This window comes from Grus americana, chromosome 1 (genome assembly GCF_028858705.1).
Source record: "Grus americana isolate bGruAme1 chromosome 1, bGruAme1.mat, whole genome shotgun sequence".
Classification (NCBI taxonomy): Eukaryota; Metazoa; Chordata; class Aves; order Gruiformes; family Gruidae; genus Grus; species Grus americana.
This window is the reverse complement of record NC_072852.1, coordinates 57,285,792-57,304,571: the sequence shown is the minus strand read 5'-3', so window position 1 is coordinate 57,304,571 and position 18,780 is coordinate 57,285,792. Positions and strand designations below refer to the sequence as shown.

At 36.2% G+C, this 18,780-nt stretch overlaps 1 protein-coding gene across 24 annotated transcripts in view; it reads left to right on the top strand.

Annotated features, from left to right (window-relative positions):
• TNRC6B (trinucleotide repeat containing adaptor 6B) overlaps positions 1 to 18,780 on the top strand; it is a 146,421-nt gene that overhangs the window by 62,083 nt on the left and 65,558 nt on the right. Inside the window, exon 1 of one of the 24 annotated variants that reach the window (XM_054807928.1) lies at positions 16,808 to 16,941. The exons of the other annotated variants lie outside the window; for them this stretch is intronic. The gene's annotated coding sequence lies outside the window, so the exon portion shown is untranslated. Of the gene's footprint in view, positions 1 to 16,807; positions 16,942 to 18,780 lie in introns of those variants that run through there. 24 annotated transcript variants of the gene reach the window in all.

Sequence of the window (18,780 nt, the reverse complement as noted above, 5' to 3'; positions counted from 1 at the left end):
TTTATGGATACATACATTTTCTGCAAATGAGTAAGCAGTTGTTTAATTTGTATCAGAAAACCATTATTTTGACACTGAACTCCATCATAGTTGAATGTGCTTTGAACAGGATAGTTACTTCAGCAACTAAAAAGCAAAAGGCACAAATATTTTTAAATGAAGACGGCCATTCTTTTAATTTCTTAAGAGTACACAAAACTCCACTGTGCATGCTTAATTTGTGAAATAAGAGAAGGCTGCTCATCTTTTCCCGGTGTTTTTAGTAGATGTAGAGTTAGGGCTTCCTCAAGTACAGATGTGGGTATAACAGCTGAACCCAAAAACTAATTTGAACTTGAGCTGAACATTGTCTTCATTTCTGAATCAAAGAAGTTTTGTGGTTTGGTTTTTTTTTTAAATAAAACAATGGGAAAATTACTTCTAGTATTCTCAGTATTTTTTTCATTTTTTTTAAGCACAACATTTGTTAAATGGCATAATCATAAGCTACTGTCTTATCTGTAATTTCATAGTGGCTGTTGGGCACAGCCACTGTGTACATGAGAACGTGTAAGACTTCAGCTGCAATGAGACTACTGGAATTCATTTTTTTTTTTTTTTTTTAAAGCATGTACACACCATAGCCTTTGTAGATTTTGAGCTTTTGGGGCTAGTTGACCTATATGAAAACAGGAAAGGTTAAATATATATTCTGTTAATGCCATTTAACCATTAGAGTTGAGCTCAATTGTCCCATTTTACATGTGCTCTGTGGCAAATATACGCAGATGTGTTGTCATCATGGTTCAGTCTACAGTTACGAACCTGGTTCTATGTCTGAGCCATCCAGTTCTCCAGGATGCAGTGTCCTGTCACTTGAACCTTCCTTAAAATAAGCCTTCCACGTTTCCACTTTTTTCCCCTGGTTTAAATTTTACTGTTTGTAGTAGATGATATTACAACTTACTATTAGAGTCCTAATGTAGCAGCGCTCATGTTCTTGTTGCAGCTACTGTATTAGCATCTATATTTTTAATTGTATATAATTTCAGTTAAGCAATCATACTAGGTTCGGGGTCTGATTTAAAACACATGGTTCTACTTCTGTCTTGATACTCTAGTATCTTGATACACTTGCCTACCAAACAGCATTCTTTGGCAAGAGGGTGACTACTACTGAGAACTTCATTAACTAAAGTGAGACTGATATATTCTGATATGTCACTTTGCCAGCTAGATATACAGCATGTTTATGCTCAGCCTTTTGCTGAACAATTCATGGGGAGGATGATTTGATCACAACACACAAGTGAATTTTGGTATTTTAATGCTTGGAAGTTCTAATCTGGTAATTCTTATTCGTGCTCTTCAGTGTTATTACCCCACTGCTTTATTCAAGGGAGCTTCTATGGTATATACTAAAAATACTTTTTAAAAAATAGTTAAAACTGGTTAAAAATACAGCACATGGAAATAGAGGATATCCTATTTAGGTTATACATATGCCATTCTGTATCTAGCTCTAATTTTCTTCGTGGATGTCATTACATGTTCATGTGCACTGGTTGGAATCTGCGTGTTGGCTAGGTTCAAATTGCCTGTAAAAATACTTGGTTAACCTGAAGTAAAACCTCAAAAGTTTTTTTGAACCTAGTGTAAAAGAAGGCTTCAGCTGGTGTTGCAGAAGTCAGTGATAGCAACGTTAATGAGAATTTTAAATTAAATAGCCTAGTGTTAGAGTAAAATAAATTTTCCATTTCTTTGCAAGTAATGTGCAGATCATCTGTTTGATAGATCTCAACCAGACCAAACAGTGCTGAGAGAAAGTGGACAAGGCATAAGGATTATTTTTTATATATTTTGTCTTTATCTGTGTCCTGTAATCCTATTCAGAGCAGATCTAGATTACCCTGGCAGGAATGCTTGCTGACCAATATACTGGCCTTGCTGTAGTATTCATGATTGCTTCATCTGATGGAAATACACTGATGGTAGTGTGATATAGGAAAGTAAAAACAAAATCTCATCTCGGTAAAGATTTAATCTTCTGAATAAGTTGTTTAGATTTACTACTTCATGATGCTATTTCTCTAACTTTCTAGGGTTTAATTGGCAAATATGCTTTGAAAACCACTGAATTACAGTGGAAAGTTTTAGTAAATGACCTGGGATGGGAAAACTGTAAGCCTTACATGCAGGTAATTTTTCAGGAGTTTGAACCAGTTTAGTCCTCCGTGTGCAAAAGCTATGTGAATTCGCATTTAACCACCTCATCTTTTCATGGTAGCTGTTCTGGAATGCTGTTTCTGATGAAGTCTTCGAGTGACTGTTTTGATCACAAAATAACATTATTCTGAATTAATTTACTGTGGCGTTAATTGGGAGATAATTTTGCTTTACATTTACCACTTCGGGGAAAAAAGCAAAAGCCAGGTGGAAGCTGAACTTTGAGAGTCTAGGATTTACAACGACAGCTACAGTTGCTTAGGTCTTTAAGCTAGCTCTCTGTGGTTAGGCCCTGAATAACTGAACAGGTTAATTTTTTTAAAGTCACCCTGTCTCGATAAAGTTTTGGGGACAAGTTTTTTTACCAGGGATGGATTTAAAGGCAGCGTACACTGTTTTAAATGTGATGAGCTGTATTTGCGTGGTTGGATCATTGGAGTTCAGAAAAGCTGAGGTTAGCTAGTGTCAGTCTCCATTACATTCTACTTCAGTCTAGATACACGAGGTAAAACTCTTCTACAGTAGACTTGCAAGTATATGGTCAGCTTAAGGTTCTGTAACTTCCCTTGATCTTTTTCTTAAGAAAACTTACCTCTTAAATGATGTTTCAGTTAGTGCTAGGTAACTTGGTTAATTTTAAATCTCCCCCCCCCCCCCCATGTTCCTAGGCCATTTTTCTATTGTTAAAGTAATATTCTAAAATACTAGTTGTTGTAATCATTTTAGCTTGAACATTTTGTGGCCTGTGCATTTAATGTTAAGCTGTTAAAAACAGACTTCATCACTGGCTCAGTGGGTTAATAAGAACAAGGTTGTAGATTGTTCTGCATTGTAAGTTTAATTATAGCAGATAACTTGATTTCGTTTTTCATCCTCTTTTTTAACAAACTTTGAAATACCTATTTTCCAACTTACTACATCTTTTGATATTTGTGTGTACCATACATGCGTGTATATGTATATATGTAATATGTGCATGTTGGCAGTTAATGCAGTTAATATCAGCTGGCATATGGAGACTTCTTAGTGGACCGTAGGCATTAAAGCCATAGTAAAAATTGCTCTCAAGGTCAATTCAAGGGTTTTTTTTCATTTGGGAAGAGCCTGCACAAACAAAGCAAGTGCCATTCTGTAAGGTAAGTGTACAAGTTGAAGAGGAGCAGCAGAGAAATTTAGAGGCTCTCTGAAGGCCACACACAGAAAGTCAGTGGCAGAGCCAGACTTGAACTCAGAAGTTCCTGGCTTGTGGCCTGGGGCTGAAGCCAGTTGTGCACAGCTGTATTGAATTGTGACTAGAATGATGCTTTCTTTTTCCTTTATGACTTTATGGGAACAAAGCTGATTTAACTAAACTTAGGATGTGGGTAAAAAGATGGAATTGTGTATTTCACCTTTCTCAATCTCAAATGCTAACAGTTTTTTTATGTGTTAAAACTTGCATTCAGCAGTTGTGGATTTCCACTTACCAAGGAGTATGGTTAATGTAGCTAGGTCATAAATTGTCACAAATCGTAGTGCAGTGTCTTGAGGTCAGACTAAGGGCTTTTGCTGAGAGCGGAGGAATTCAGGGCTTAAAAGCCGCTCTACATGCTACCTTGAGAAATATTAATGTTATTAAAAAAAAAAAAAAACCCTCCCTAAAAAAGTACATGATTTTCTTTGATGTTTTAAAATAGAAGTGAAAACCTAGTGCAGAGGCAATCTTCCTGAAGTAAGTGTTTATTAAACTGAAATTCACATTCTATATTTAACACTTGTGGAGCTTTAATGAGGCTGTAAACATTGTTATCCTTCAGTGCAGTATGACAGAAGAGAAAACCTGCTGTAGGTTCACTGACTGGTATTTTCTTCCTTCCTGAAGTAAAAACATAGCTTTGAGTAGGTTTTATTGAATGTATGGACAGTTTTGGTTATTTGAGGAGTTCCCTTTCAGGAGGAGGTTTTGATTTAAAATATTATTACAGAATGAACATCACCATTACAAGTTACCTTTTTGTACTGTTAAAAATCTTGGCAAGGGTTAGTAAATCCATTTTCACAGTAAAAGGGACTTTACTTTCCAGGCAAAATGTTATTAGTTCTAAGCTCTAGCAGCACAGTAGAGTTTAGGGTTTTTTCCTCAGGTACGTTTGCTTTATCTGTGTACTATTTCTTGCTATCTGAGCCCCTATGCAAATGTATAGCAAGGGTATTTTCCTAAATTACTAACATGGAACCTAGCTAGAGAAAACAAACCCAAAACTAACAAACAAAAAACACCTCACTGTTTTACCAGGAAGTAATTTTCATTTTGTCTGTTGAAAATAAAAAAAAAAAAGTTAAACAGTTACAAAACCAAATCCAGGTATTGAAGGCTTAACAATAAAATATTTCACTTCTGAGGGGTTGAAGTACTTGAGCCCTCCTTTCCCTCTTCTCCCCTACTCTGCAACAGTGCCCCAGTGTCTCCTGGCATGTGCAGTGTGACTCTATCTCACTATTGGGAAAGAATTGTTACTGAGTGATATGCACTTTGAGGCTGCATCTAGAACTGTTCGTTGGTAGTTAATGAAAATCAGAACAATTCATTTGAGCATTACAGTGGTCTACTTTTTTACTTGCTCTCCTTTTTTATGCACCCTGGTAACTGATCCAGATGGAAAATGGTTTCTGAGTTTCCCTTTCAGTTTGAGCTGTTTGAGTGTGTGCATGTCCCAGTTCCCTCTGGTTGTGGCTTCAGAAGACGTTTAATCTGGATGTCTGTCAGGTTTGTTGCACAAGCCTGGGCCACTTTAGAGATTGACGTTGTTGTAGCAGTTCTTGCTTTATTCACCTATTACAGCTGGTAATATGGTGTAAATCAATTGTACACATCTTCCCAAAATACTGTGACCCTATAGTGATGAGTGGCTGAGTTTAGAGTTGCTACCCAGTCACCACTTTGGAACAGTGTTAGGGACTAAATTCTTGCAGTGGTGAGTGGGAGACCCAGCTGAGCTGGTTTCATTCTGAACTGTGCTGTCCCCTAATTTAAGTTGGTAGAGATAGCTTCAGTGGCAGAATAAAGTTCTCCTTCCTCTCTTTAAAACTTCAGTTAAGAGCAAGCTTATCAAAGGCTGATTTAACTAAGGAAGTTGTTTCCAGTGGTGCCCAATGTATTTATTTTTTTAAATACTCTTTAGAATGAGCATAAGAAACAGTTGGTGACTCTTATTTGGTACACTTCGCCATTTAAGTCAGCCACATACACTTACTGACTACCAGAAGTCCAGCTGGCATTTCCAGCATAGCAGATGCATTTGATTAAAGCTAAAGGTCTGGTCCTTCACCTTAAATTTGGAATTTTAAATGCTTATGTGAGTGATTGAATTCTGTATCACTTTTACTATAAGGTCATGCTATAAGGTCACCTTTTTGCTAGGTAGCATTGACCATTTTTTTCAATACTGTGGCTTCATAGAAAGATAAATGCTTTGCACTGGCAGTATGCATGGAAGCATCAATAAGCTGACAAATTAGATTTGAGGTTCTGGTGTTTAAAGGGCTTTTCTTTCAGCAGGAAATAGTCTCCCACATCAGCTTATGCATTTTAACCTTCAACTTTATATAGCAGCGAAGAGTTGACCTGTCTTTATACAGAGCCACTTTTCTTAAAGAGGATAGAGAGAAGGTTTAACTGAATAGATTAGAAGTGCAGTTTTTTGCGGAACAGTGAGTATCTTATGTTCCTGTCATGTATCATACACTGTTTTTGCATAGTGTCTAAAAAATGAAACTGCTCTGTTCCACACTGCCATTCATCGGTGGTAGATGGAGGAAGTAGCTGTTAATGAAAGATAGGAGGAGTCTTCAGATCTACTGTCAGCAGAGGTAAAAATTATTTTTGTTGCTGGAAATGTGCAGAATTTATGTGAATCTATATGATGAATGCTTTAAGTGGTTTTGATGTAGCTATGTCTCTGATAGGACTGATGTTGAAAAAGAATGTGTATTTTTAATCAGTCTGAAGTAAAAAATGTCTGTTACTCTTTGAAAATTACAGTCTCCAAGTTTTATGCATTTCTTTGTGTCTTATGACATTGCTGAACGTGACAAATGCGTGGTTTTCATTAAAAATAAGCTATTAAACTTATGTAATGCAACAAGGCAAAAATTACCTGAAAGTAGCAAACACTAATTGGGTTGAGAATTTAACAAGAAAAATCAGCTTAGTCTTGGAAATTCAGAAATATGTTAAATGGTAAATTTCATTTACATCACTATAACTTCCACCTTAGTTTTTCCCTTGTGACTTAACATTTTTATTTTCTGTGTACTATTGTGGTGGTGCTTTTTTGTTATCTCTTAGGTGACAGTTCAGAGATTTCCTCATTTTAGATTCTTCTCTGGATTACCTCTTGCTTTACAATTTATTTCAGTCTTGCATAGCAGAAAGAGAATGGTGCGTGTCTGGAAGATTAACCATAGCCATGGTGTATGTGGTTTGCAAGTTAATTTAAAAATATTTCCTTCTTGCTTCTTGAGTATGAATGGACACTAGATTTTTCAAGCGAGATACATATCCAGTCCTCAGATTGATTAGTTACTATGTTTTTTTTAAATTTCATCTTAAGCTACTGTATTAAAAAGCAAGAGAGATTTAAATGGGATTGAAGTTAGAAATTGATCTGGTACTGTATCTGTGAATGACATAAGCAGCAAGTAAAATTCATCACTTCAGCTGTAAACTATCATTCCTGGAAAGAGACAAGGAATGATAACCCTCAATCAAGATTTCAAAAATCTTGTCTTCTGCACTCAGTACAAATAGGAAAAGCTCTCACATGAGTGACTGCTGAGATTGGGCAGACACCAATTCCACAGAAATAACAGCATACTTAAAAGAAATTCTTTCCCTGGTGGGAGACTATCCTTAGTTTAGACAAATGCCTGAGGATACAGTGAATGCTTTTCACTTAAACTTTCTAATGTCTTTGTTTAAGAAATAAGGAAATGATTGTTTACTTAGCAATTAGTAAGAGTTTCATGTCTAGACTAGGTGGTTTAATCTATGCTTTATTTCCAGAAGGCATGAAAGTAAGTTAACTTTTTTTAAACACAGCTAGGGAATAGTGTATCGCATCAGGACTATAAAAATGGATGAATCAAAAATAGCTTATCAGATTATTGAATGTGAGAGGTGGCAGTCATCTCTGCCTATTAATGGACTATTTCCTAGACCTTCTTTTGTTTCTACCTTGTAACTATAGTGGCTAGGTAATTTTAAATAGGCTGTTAAACAGGTATGATTGTGTGGCCTGCAGAATGCTGTTTTCCATTCCTTTTCGAATGAAGAAGAGACATTTCTATATTTTTCTAATTTACCACTGTATGTGTGTCTCAGGTCATTGCACAGATGACAGGTAAGATGCACTACTGTGTTTAGCAGAGGCTTGTGTTTTCCCATTTAAATCAAGAAGGTGTGCGATTTAGGGTGGCAATACTTTATTGTAATGCAGTGGCCGCTACTTGTGATGTTTTTGTTCCATGGATTCCAGTAACTACTTTGGTTCTTTTAGCAAAAACATGTGAATAAAACAGTAGTATTTCTAATGTTAACCATGATGTTAACCTAATTTATTCTAGGAGTGGTCTCTTTTTAAAAATGTGTTTATCATTAGGCAGTTGTAGTTTCCTGTGACCTTACAAAGCTCTTGACTGAACATCTAATATCCTTCCTCATAATGCTTCCTATGGAGAATTGACAGCTGTCTCTATGTTCTCAAACATAGCTTGCCAAAAAACCCAAGTTAAATATTAAAAAACAAACAGCATCACTCCCACCCCCCAAAAAAACCCCAACAAAACCCCCACCCCACAAACAAAAAGAAGTATTGAGATGTTTACTTAAAAATTCTTGATTTTTCTCTATTGTGTCAGTTAATGGAAGCAAGTAATTAAAAACATAAGGAAAAAATAAAAATTAAAGTGTTTGAGATGCTGCAAACTTTCAAATAGGCGCTTTTACACTTCTGTACAAGCATTATGTGCCAATACATTGTGCTTGTAGACATGAAAAAAAGGGGGTGAGGTTTTTTCTTTGCTATATGTGGAAACTGATTATTAGCTTTCTGAAGTATATTGTACGTGTTTTCCTAGGAGAGTCCTAAAACAGAAAGAATTTTCCTTGATACATAGTCATATCATAAAAAGTAAACATATGATATGCTTAGAAATTTAATGTTGGCCTTTAGAATTGTTGTGTAAGAATTTGTTATTCATGAGGGAAGAAGTGTGCCCAGCTAATGTCAAATTGTGTTCTGTAATTAATTGTTCTTCAGAAAAACAGCAGCAATTTTAAGTATTTGAAATTTAGGAAAGTCTACAGCAATGCAACTTTTATTTACTATTACGTGCGGGTTGTCTGTCTCTTCTCCACACTGATTTTGACAGTATTTTGGGCAAATAATAAACCACTAGATTCCAGAGAATGTTGGTATGATACTCTTAACTCAGGACAGTGATCAGCTTTCCATATGAATGAAGATTTCACAATTGTAGATAGGTAAAAATAATGTTTTAGGTAATGAAGAGTGCAAGTGGTGTTTGTAGATGCTGCATGCCTTGGTGAGAGTATTTGGTTCTTTCTGCCATTTTGAGATCTCAGGTAATCATTTCCTTGGAATGCCAGATCAAAATGATCACATCTTCTTCATGTCCTCAGAACTCAAGTGATTATATGAGGAGACAAGTTTGGAGAGGCTTTGAATTTTTTGGCTGCTTAAGTAACTCCATGAGGAGGGATTATTAGTTTGTTGTAGTTCAAAACAAGTCATGTCTTGCACTCGTACTGTGGTGGTGTTTTCGTTTTTCCCGTTTCCTACGCAGTTTCTTTACAACTCTCTAGTTTTCATTTTGTGTGCCAATGAATAATTTCAGCTTACATCTTAATTAGTCACGAGTCATGACATGAAGTATTTAGTTGTGATGTTTTTGAATAATAATTTATCGATCTCACTTTTGAATGGAAAATGACTAATGAAAAGGATGGCCAGCTGGTTGCAGTAAGAAGGGTGAGAAGCATGCATCTGGCAAACAAACGCTTCTGTACCAGCCTCTGCAAAGAATCTGTGTGCTTAATGCATTTGAAGGTTCCCTAAGAGTCACACATTTTTCAGTGCCCCTGAGGTCTTGCTGCTTTAAAAGTAGACATCAAGTCTAGCATATCTGTTCATTTTGAACAAACTGCACTAGAATAGAGTTTAATTTTCTTTATTGATTGAGAGTGTATCAAATTCCATAATGAACCCCACACCTTTACTTGTTTTATGACTGTTTCACGTTTTGGCCTTTAAAATGTCTGTAGCAATGCAGCAAGAAGAGGACTTAATACACTTGTGATTTACCTAGTTTCTTGAGCCAGAGTCAGCAATCTCTCATTCTTATTGAGGCTTTAATGAGACCTGATCCCTGCCTGTCTGCCGCAACAGCAGGTGCAAGCCACAAAACAAGAGGGCATGATCTGTTAACAAAATTGCTCACTTCAGTGTCATGTACACATCTTACAAATATCACTCCATCATATGAATGGTGGTGTGCATCTGATCCTAAAAGCTGTTTAAAGGAGACAGCTGATTTGATTTAATTTATCAGGGTAACTTTATCAGTGTTTAAATCTTCATACTGAAGTAGGGAGGGAAGAAGTTTATGTTAATTTGTATATTGTAAAGAGTATATCTTAAACTGCATGCCAAAGTTGATGTGTGACAGGACAGTCTGTTTTAATTATACACTTAGAGTGGTAAATGTATTTAAGCTTTTTTGTTGTGAAACACCTGGCTTAAAATTTTAACACTGCTGTTTCACTGGACTTTAGTTTTTCATCATCTGTAATTACCCTATAAGCAACAAATACTGAATAGTATTTGTTTTGAGTTATGACCTTAAGTACAACCATGATCTATAACAGATTCTGTTCTAATTCCTTTCTTAGTATACATACAGTCCTCCATGACTTATGGGGTGTCTCTTAAAAGTGTGAGAATGTGCTGCAACAGTTACATGTTTTGCATGGGATATCCATTCTACATCATACTGGATAAAAGCTAGAGATCAGCATCTCTATTGAGAACTAAGTGCATTGAAAGATGTTTTTGACTGATCAGTAGAACAAAAGCATAAAGTTGGAAATACTGCATTGTAACAAAAGAATCACGTATCTCTGCTTTTTCAGACTTGGAGAACTACTTGCCTAGTGGTTATGTCTGTAGTGGATCTGTTTGTCTGGAGAGTGTATGCTACTACCACTGTTCGCATAAAGCTTCTGTGGCTGCAGACTAAAATGTTGCTCCCTCTTTGGTTCCAAGTACATTTGGACATATCTCAGCAGTATTTGATCTTGAACTTGATCATACTTCTAAGCGGCAATGAGTTGATTAGGATCTTCAAGACCCTTTTGTTGAAGGTTGGGTGACTTGTTTAACCCAGGACAACTCAGCAACTTTTGAGCTGATGATTTCCAAAGAATTACTGGGAGTGGGGTGTGGAACACCGTTTATTGAAGCCTAGATGGCAAATCTCATCAGTCGTCTGTCGAAGGCATAATACTTGAATGATAACATAAACTATGTTAACTAGCTGTTGTCCCATGTAAGAGGGAAGAAAAATTGCTTCATGTCATGAAAGCTGTGTATAAAATGTAATACTGAATTGTTCTGTGGTTTGGTGCTGTAGGAGGGCTTGAGATAGAATTATAATAGTGATGCACACCTTCATCGCCCAGAGAGTAAGCTTCTACTGCCAGATTATGTCCTTTTGAAAGGGTAAAAAAACGTACAAACCAACCTAGATCCAGGCATTCATTCCCTAGTCAGAAGAAAACCATACTTTGGAACTGAAAACACAGAACAAAAACCTGTTTTTCATTCAGCCAACTCTTTGTCAGCCTTCACTGAATCTTGTTATTTTGGTGGGAAGTAAAACTTGTGCTTGAGCTGTTTTTAAAAACAACCACCTAACAAAAAAAAAACCCCACCAAACAAACAAAAAACCAAACAAAAAGCTGCTGGGCTGAATTATGAATTACACAAAAATGAAATTTAATTTAATTTCTTTATTGAAATTGTAAATCCTAACACAGGATTCACTGTGAAGTGAGTCTGTAAATGTTTTTACTGCAACTTGGTTTGTCTTATTGTAGTCTTTCTCCCAAACAAAAGTAATTTTTGCAGTCATATTAATGTCAGATTCTCAAACTGAATTTAAAAGGGAATTTTTGCAAGAGTTCGGAGCTTGTCACCTTTGGGTTCTTTTTGGTAGGTTAACAGGAATTTAAAAAAATTAATGTCACTCCTGTCACTAAAGTCTGTGAATGTGGCAGCACATAGATGCAAATCAACTTAGGACCAGTTTTAGCACGGTTGGCTTTCAGACTAGAACGCTGAGTGTTACAGATTAGTGTCTCATGATAGTTATGGTCATTGGAAAGAGTAACTAATTGTAAAGGAATAATGTTTGTAGCAGGTCAAATGTGGACGTTATATTAAGTTGTAAGATCATTGAAGTACTTAAGTGATCACTACCATATAGTTTGCTGAAAACATTCATTTTGGACTCGGAAAGGTTACTTCTTTTGGGAATGGATATTGAGTTCTTAAAATGGTATTTTGTTTCCTTAATTACTGGAGTACATGATTGAATGTTAAGTAGCAGCTTACTTTCATTTGTGGGGTCTGAATTCATGTTTGAATTGTGTCTCAGTTTGATATTACTTGTTAAAAAAAGTACCAAAGAATATAACACTCATACCTGTCTTCTCTAAGGAAAGTTACCAGATAAGAAAAACAGAATTTTACTAAAAAATCTCATGGGAACTGTTTCTGTGTTTGGAGGAAGCCAAACTTAGTGTCTTCATGAAAATGCTGCCTGAAATTTAGTGTGATATTTGCAGGATTGAGCATGACTGAAGCTTTATAGTAATGTATTGGCGAACAAGGGTGGTACAGTTCACATCACATTTGGAGTATTAATTATGTCCTTGTTTCTAATGGAGTGCTCCTTAATGGCAGGAGCCATTTATTCTCCATGCTGCTGACTTGTGCTATGACTCTGAACATAGGTTATTTATTCTTTACTTGGGTTTACTCATGTGCAGAATTAAGTTTTACATACTACTTAGTGTTGTTGCAATGCTTAATTAATATTTATAAAGACCTTTGACATCCTGTGATGAAAGGTACTGTGCAAGTGTTCAGTAGTGGTATTATTTTATTAGTGAAAATACAGGAGCAGTCAGGAGGATACCAGTTTTTAATTCAGAGTGAGCAATAGAGTCATTCCGTAACCTTGAGCAGGTCATGCAGGCTCTTGTTTTGTAACATATGCTGGGGAAAGCTCTGTGTTGTGTGGCATGTGTTATTAAATGTCATCCTTCCCTCCCCCAGGTCAGTTCTAAATAATGGTGGAAAAAAGTATACAACTGAGCTGCTAAACATAGGTAGTATTTCTTAAGGAAATATATCATTAAAAGTAGCAGAGAGTGAGATTGTAGTAGATGTAACAGTTGCATTTTAGAGTTAGCATGAGAACTTGAACATGTGTTATTTAGTCATACATAGACCAGACTGAATTTTGCCTGTTGCAGATCTTTCTCATTCAAGTTCAGTGTACACTGTGCTTAACTGCAACTTCACAGTGAAGTGAGTATATATAATCTTTATTGCATTCTAAGAACTTGCTCATTCATCCATGGTATTTAGCTGGTAAACAAGTTCTTTCTTCAGACTTGAGTACTGTCTGTATTTGAGCTTTGTGATTGCCAAAATTGATAGTCAGCTCTTATAGCATCTAGTATTTGGCTATTACATAACAATATGCATATCAATCTCTTGTGTGGTTTTTCCCTCATCTGACAGAGGAAGATTATGATTATACACTGTCATTAAAATTACGAGATACCGATGAACTTTTGAAAAGTATACATCTGTTTAAGACTTAGGCAGCTAACCATTTGTCTAATTATATAATGCGCAACAACATTAAACTATTTTCCATGCTTCATGCATGCAAATACAGGGTTTCAGGTTTTTGTTTCGTACAAGATGCTACATCTGCATTTTACTCATTGCAAAAAACACATAAATGTGGTTTAAAACAAGGGGCTTCAAAACTGTTATTTAAAATACTTTAGGAAGGAACCAACTTGCCCAGTGAAGCGTGAGGCATAGCTGAATGCAAGTGCTGGTTTGCGCATGTGCATTATGGTGGATTCAAATTGAAAGCACCTGGATCTTTGTCCTGCTTCATTGCAGTCGGGTTGTACAGCTTGTTCCCAGGGGCTTTTTACTTGCTTTTAGTCCTGCTTCGGCTCTCAGCTCAGCTGACATAAGGATGAAGAGGAACAGTGTTTGTCTCTACCGAGGATAAACAGTGGTTTGTAGTCTTCAAGAAGAGCAATTATGGAAAAAAAAAATCCTTATATAACCCTAGTTATAAGCCTTAATTTATGGAGCATGCTTAGTAGTAATGGAATATCGAGAGTTTACCTGCCCAACTCCAGCTGAATATACTGAATATACGCAGATAAGATTTGTTAGAAGAGACAGTAATTTGGAAAGATTTATACAGTGTTTCCCAGACCTACAAAATATGTTACTTTTCCTTCTGCCTTTAATTTAGACTTCCTGATATGGATTGTGACAGTCCTGAAACTTTGTAACTGAATATTTGCAGGAAGTGGCTGAATGAATTTTCTTACCTGTTAAAAATAAATATTGCCCCAGGCAATAACTGGAGTAGAAAACACAAACCTTAAATACCTTTGCCAAGAAAATCTGAGCAAGCTGTAAGAGTTGGGGTTTTTTTAATGTATTAGAAGTTCAAGCAACCTTAACGTGCTGGTTTTTCCAGCTTGGCCTACAACAGATGAATAATAACTTTGTGTGGAAAACCTTGTTCTTAACTTCCCACTGATAAAATTAAATACATTCTTGCTTTAATTATACTAAATCTAAATACTAAAGTAATGACTTACAGTTTGATAAATGTTACTTTCATTACTACAGTGCCCTGAAGCACTGTATATGGAAAATATTTTACAGTATTATACAGATCTGGAGGTATGTAATGTGCTTGTCAGGCTATTAATTAACTTGCATAAAGTGTTTTGGTTTTTAAAGCAAGTGAATTTAGAGTGTTTCTTTGGAAACTGAATAAAAGTAAACAATCAGATTGCTTATAAAATGAAGTATAAATTTACCATGATGCTGTGAGGGTACCCATATAATATCCTCAGGCAGGTAGAATTCAAAGCACCTCCATTCAGTAGAAGCTGCTTTTAAGCAGCATGCTTCTCTCTGGGTTTGGTGGGGTTTTTTCAGTAATTTAACTGTTGCTAAATAGAAACTGCTTCACTCATACCTATATTTCAATTGTTTTCTTGATCCCTTCTGAAATGCCATATTACAAAAGTTACAAACACCAATATTTTAAAGGGTGTTAAACTACAGCAATAATACTGCAATGTCATATTATCTATTTTTTTCTTTATTTCCACCTTCCCCTAAAATTCTGTCCTGTATCTCCCAGATAGTTTGGATAGGCTGGCTTTTAGGTCTCATATTTTTATGACTGAGAAACACAAATATAAAACTGTCAGTCAATCCAAGAACTGTTAAAGTTTGTTTTAAGTGTAACTACTTATGTTGCAGAGATTCTGTATGATCCAGTTTCTTACTGTATACATGACCCTTGCTGGTGCCACAAATGATACTCTGGCAGAAAATATTTCATTTAATTAAACTGTATTACACTTTTTCAGTATTCTTTCTGAAATGTCACATTCTGACATTAAAACAAATGTCATAATTGTTGTGGCGTAGTTACCATAGCAAATAGATTAGTTTCTTGGGACTTTTTTTAGTGTTAAAAAATAATTCTATTCTTGGCATTTAAAACAGTTTGTAATCTAAGAAGGTGCAGAGCTGCTTTTGTTAAAATTAAGTTTACACCATAGTCAGAAGTTAGCATTTGCTTTTTAACTGCAGTCAGATCAACAGTAAACTTTTTTAAAAGCACTTCTCATACATACCAACAAGAATGCATTATTAAGGTGGCAGTAATACTCATCGACTTCACTTGCGTCACTGTAACCAGTTCAAAGCCCCACTGGTAAAGCTGTCAGTAGAGCTTTGTGGAGTTGATCTGGGCTGCAAAATGCAGTGGTGTACTGATAGATACCTGCAGTGGAGGGTAGCTCATTTAGGGGTTTCTGCTGCAGTTCTTCTACAGAAGACATCTGTAATCAGTTCCCTGCTCAATGGACCACTAAGTACAGAAATACTTGTCCATTCTACTCTAAGGTGATAACATTTTTTTTGAAAAAGGATTTCAGAGCTGGATTGCCAGAGTCAGCGATACAGAGTTGGTTACAGTCAGCGATGCAAAGTCTACTGGCAGCTAGGCCTCATTGTGCCCTGTGGGAGTCAACACTGGGGCTGATAATTTTCAACATCTGTATTAATGACCTGGTCATGGGATGGAGCGTACCCTCAGCATGTTTGCAGATGATCCTAAAGTGGCCTGAGTGGTTGACACCTCCAGAGGGTAAGATTGCTGTTCAAGGAGAACTCAGGGAGAAAATGGTCTGACAGAAACCTCTCAAAGCTCAACAAATGTAAATGGAAAATACTACACCTGGGGCAAAATAACCCTGTGCTATAGCATAGGTTAGGCATCCACTGACTGGGAAGTAGCTCTGCAGAAAATACACCTGAAGGTCCCGACAAAGAAAAAGTAGAATGTGAGTCAGCAGGGTGTCCTTGCTGTGTTAGCAAGGCTATAGCCAGTGGGTCAAGAGAAGTGATTCTTCTCTATTGAACACTTAAAAGTCCACCTTTGACATACTGTGTCCAGTTTTTGCTCTTGTACAGGAAAGACACTGACATATTAAATGGCCACTAAGATGATCAGTGTTCTGGAGGACATCTTGCACAAGGAGAGGCCAAGAGAGCTGGATTTGTTCAGCCTTAGAAATAGAAGGCTAAGGGGGTAATGCTATTGCTGTCTTCAGCTGCCTAATGAGAGGGTATAGAGAGCCAAACTCATCCTGGAGGTGGTGCACAGCAATAAAACAGGAGACAGCAAACACAAGTTGCAGAAAAGAAATTCTGATTAGATATTGGGGGAGGCAAATGCAATGGATGTAGTAAAAACATGGAATAAGCTCTCCACAGTGGTGGTAGTGTCTCTATCCTTAGAGATACTCAGAATGTGACTAGGTCCTGAGCAACCTGATTGATGATGGCTCTGCTTTGAATGTGGGGTTAGACCAGATTCCAGATGACTTCCAGAGGTCCATTCAGTCAGAATTATTTGTGAATCTGATGGTGAAACCAGTAAGAGTATCATGTATCTAGTGCAGAAAGTGTCACTTAGTTCCAAAAGATGAATTGGTTTAAAAAATAAAAATAAAAAATAATTTAAAAACCAAACTGGAAAGGACTGTTTAGGGAAAAGGTTCTGTGTAACTTTTTTCTGTTAGTTTTCAAATAAAAGCATTTTTTTGTCCTGACATGCAAACCATTCAAGATTATAAAACTGGTAGAGTTTACATGTCTTAATCTTTTAATACAAAGCAATACTGGCAAATACTTGTATATACTGCACTTGCAGACTAATAAGCATTTTAACTTTAACTGACATCTGGCAGTTTTCCCAGATAGCCTGCATTCATTTCAAAACCCATGTTGTGTGGCAAAGTATTTCTATATGCATAGTGAGGTAGGTAAAATGTTCGTTTTTTGGATGGTGTGGTGAAAAGAAGTGTCTCCCGTGCAAAGGAATGTTCAGCAGCAGCCCCCTCAGAGGGGTCAGCTGTGCAGAGCTTTGATACTCTCCCCCCACCCTGTAATTCCAGAAATAAAAGGGCTTAATGGAAGATACAGAGAAATTGTTTTGTCAGGTAGTCTTTCTTCTTATCTGCTGACATTATGGCTTTAGCGAGAATTAGGGTTTGAAAGAGTATGTATTACCATGTTAGATTATTTATGGTGGAACAGATCTCAACTGTACTTGAGGATTACCAGCTCTTCCCTTGTCAAAAAAACTGACTTGTTTCTCTCTAAGCCTGTAGCAGAGACATGCTCTTTACTGAGATTTTATTGTGGTAGCAGTTAGCCATTTACTGTCCAGTATTTTGTTATGCATTCGTTTCTCTATGTATTTTTTCTGGGTCTCAGAACCACAAAGATATTTTTTCTTGGTAAACAGTTGTAGATAATGGAGCTTTCTACATGTGTGAGTAGTTTCTAGAGGAAAATAAAGTTATTTGATAATCATGTAAAACCTTGAAGTCCTGAATAGAACTGTGTCTTGCCTAATGAATGTTCTGATATAACATTACTGGACATCTTAATTACAGGCAGATTTTTAACTGAATGTTTTAGCATTCTTAGACTATTTTTACCACACTTCACAATACTCTAAACACACTTTATCTGTGTCTTTGGTATGCATGAGTGCACATGCTATGAAATAGTAATTACTGATCTGTAAGAGCTCTGAAGCATTTGAAGACTGAAGTATGGGAGAAAACTCACTCAATTCTTATGTTCTGGAACTTTAGCTACAGCTGTCCATTTCCTTAAATAGTCATAGTTTATTTTTATCAACTATGACTAACACTTGGGAACTTTAGATCTTACCTGGAAGTAATTATTTTAACGTAGATGAGTGATACAGCTGGAAAGAGTAAATCTATAGAAGGAGTGCAAGCAAGAAATATGGAATATTAAAAACATTACAGTTTTTATTTTACACAATCCAAGGTTTTCTTATTAACAGGAGACTCTTCAAACTGAAATTGGTTCCCACCCCTCACCCCCAAACCAGTTACTGAAGTGTTGAGAACAAACCTACTTATTTATGAGCATTTGTTGTTGCATTGTAGGGCTTACACTGTCCAGTTCTTTAAAGTAATCAGCCCTTTATGGTCAGAGTTGTTTTCTTTATATTATGTAAATCATTATGCATATCTATATATATGTATATATAAACATAGAAAATATTCCACAAAGAATTAATCTTACTCTATTAACAAGTCTAATAGCAGTCTGTAAGGAGTCTTTCTTTATAAAAATGTACTTTTAGCAAAGTCAGCATGCTGATGTTTAAAGTTGGTTATTTTCTACAGCAACTTGAAATTACTGATGTTTTGCTGCGATAAAGTCATATCAGTTGTTCCAGATATGCTATTTAAAGTAAGCAAACTTCTTGCTGTGACGCTGTTTTGGTTTTCAGCCAAAGAGAATAAAAAAGCAGCTAACTCGTAACTCCTTGATGAGCAATAATCTTTTGCCTTTTGAAAGCACTACTTTACAGAGCACTTCGAAAACCACGCTTTCTAAAGTCTTTCCATTTAATACATGGCAAAGTGTATATTGTGTGTGTATAAAATCCACAGCTTGCCCTGGGGGGTGTGGAGGTGTGGTATTACACACTTTTGTTACTTACATGTGTTATACTATGTACGTATATGTTAAAAATGCAAAAGTCTTAATTTCATACTCTACTGAGGGGCTGAGTTCTGATATCTTGATTTCACTTTCATTCAAAAAGTGT